Below are 2,329 nucleotides of genomic sequence, written 5' to 3'. Positions count from 1 at the left end.
TATTACTAATAAATGACTAAAAGATGTTCTGTTAAACGAATGTAGTATGACAATGGGATTATACCTGTAACCAGTACAGAGACTATATTTCCTTCTTGAAGGAAGAAATGATGAGTGCCACTCTCAGACTGAAGAAAATTATAGAACAAATTCTCTTCATAATTCCTGTACTAGTTACTTCCATCTGCGCTGTGTACTTCGTACACCGGAACTAGTGCTATCTGTATAATTCCACACCTGGGATTTTGAACAGAGCCAGTGTTATCATGGTAACACTTAATTAAAAGAAGTCACACCTAAGAAGGGTGACCTCTTCTCCCTTTAATTGACAGTCCCAGTCAATTAGCTGTTCATCGTAGAATTAGACGGCAGGTTAAATATTCTACCTGGCGTTACCACATATTGCTTCAGAAAATGGATTTGTCTAGTATAGTGTATGTAGAACAATCTTGATGATTTTCATCCGTTACATGTGCGAGGACATGTAAGGTCCCAAACCAAAAACTGTTTACTACAGTAATTAGGGGGCAGGTTTTAATACACTACCTGCCGCCACTTCTGGAGTGTTACAGTTCATGCACTAGTTTTGCATAGTGTTTGTAAAACACTCTGGATGATTTCCATCCAGTGTATGAATGAAGGCGCTCAAAGTCCATATACTGAAAGAAGTTCAGTGATGAAGCAATCTTTCTCGGATCATGACCTGCGGGAGTACTGTCCGGATCGGCTCAACAAATAAAGTAGGTGAGCTTCGCCCTCAGCTGATTTAAAGATAAGTTTGATCCCGAAGTTTCTCCTTTAAAGAGCTGTCGTCCCCTGAAGTCTGAAGTTCTACAAGATAGACCCTTAGACACTCTACAGGACATAGAGAGACATCTTCCTTCAGAGAGCAGATTCTCCAGGGACCCCACCTCTTAGTGGGTAGCTCGTTTTTAGCGAGAAAGGATGGATCAGGAAATAGATTCAGTTCTCCCACTTACGTGAACTGAATGTGACCCTCATCTCTGGATAGGGTCACTATATCAACTCTAGCCTCGGAGGCGATAGCGAACAGAAAAATAACCTTTTGGGTTAGATCCTTAAGAGAACAATCTTCATTGTTCACAGATGAGGCATAATGTAAGACCTTGTCCAAAGACCAAGAGATGGGCTTTGGTGGTACCGCGGGCTTAAGCCCAGCACATGCCTTTGGAATCTTATTAAAGAATTCATTTGCCAGATCCCCTTGAAAGGCATATAGGAGAGGCCTAGTCATGGCTGACTTGCACGTATTTATCGTATCGGCCGCCAGACCTTGGCTATGAAGGTGGACAAAGAAGGACAGACAGAAGTTTATTGAAATTTCTTTCGGTCATTTTGCTTTGATAAATGCAACCCACTTTTTCCAGGAAGACTCATATTGTCTTCTAGTTGACTTGGCCTTGTATTCTTCTAAGAATTCTATATTGCCTTTTGAGATCTCAAACCTTTTTCTAACCGCTAGAGCGAGAAAATCATGAAATGAATGTTTTGGGTTCTCTGTGATAAAACGAAGGCAGTTAATTTCTGAATCTTCGGAAATATACCTAGGGTCAGAGCTAGGACCAGCCTCATCTAGTCTATCAGCCCCACTAGAGGATCCTTGTATGGGGCTATATAGCGAGATAGTTACTTGAAGACGCTCGTGATGAAGAGGTCAAATTGTAGTTCCAGGACTTGTTCCCATCTGGGAGGGAATATGTCTGCGCCCAACCATTCCAACTCTATCGGTTTGTATCGAAATAGAGTATCCACCGTCACATCGTGGATCAGTTGTTAATGAACTGCTGGTAGGTGCCGTCCCTTTAAGAGATGGATGGGTAACTTCACCAACACTGAATGAGACGTTCGAATGTGACGTCTTATTATCGCTTCGGTGTCCCAGATCAGTCGTAGGGAGCCTGATCTGTGTGGAGGGGGCTTCCCCACCCATGAAAGGACCAGCAAAGTCTTGAGACTTTCGTGCTCTAATTTCTGTTAGAGAAGCGATTAAAGAGGGACCGATCTCAGTCTGTTTTGATCTCTTCAAGCGTTTGATGCGTGTTTTCTCCAAGCTCTTAACGCATCTATCCGGTGTGCCCTTAGCACCAGGTCTGTCACTATAGCGAACTGGGGAAAGTTTAGTGCTTTTTCCTGTTGTCGTTTTGGTATTTTGACTGAATACCCAAGTCTCTTGACAGACCTCACGAGCTCCTTTTATATTTCCAAAGGAGAGGGGAGTTGATGTGACTGAGGGCTTCGATGGTTTTTTAAACATCGAAACCCCTGAGCTGGAGAAAGTCGAGACTTCTAGAAGCCTATCTTGCATCCA

The sequence above is a fragment of the Palaemon carinicauda genome, chromosome 8 (assembly GCF_036898095.1).
Source record: "Palaemon carinicauda isolate YSFRI2023 chromosome 8, ASM3689809v2, whole genome shotgun sequence".
NCBI classification, from domain to species: domain Eukaryota; kingdom Metazoa; phylum Arthropoda; class Malacostraca; order Decapoda; family Palaemonidae; genus Palaemon; species Palaemon carinicauda.
Note: the sequence above shows the minus strand (reverse complement) of the source record.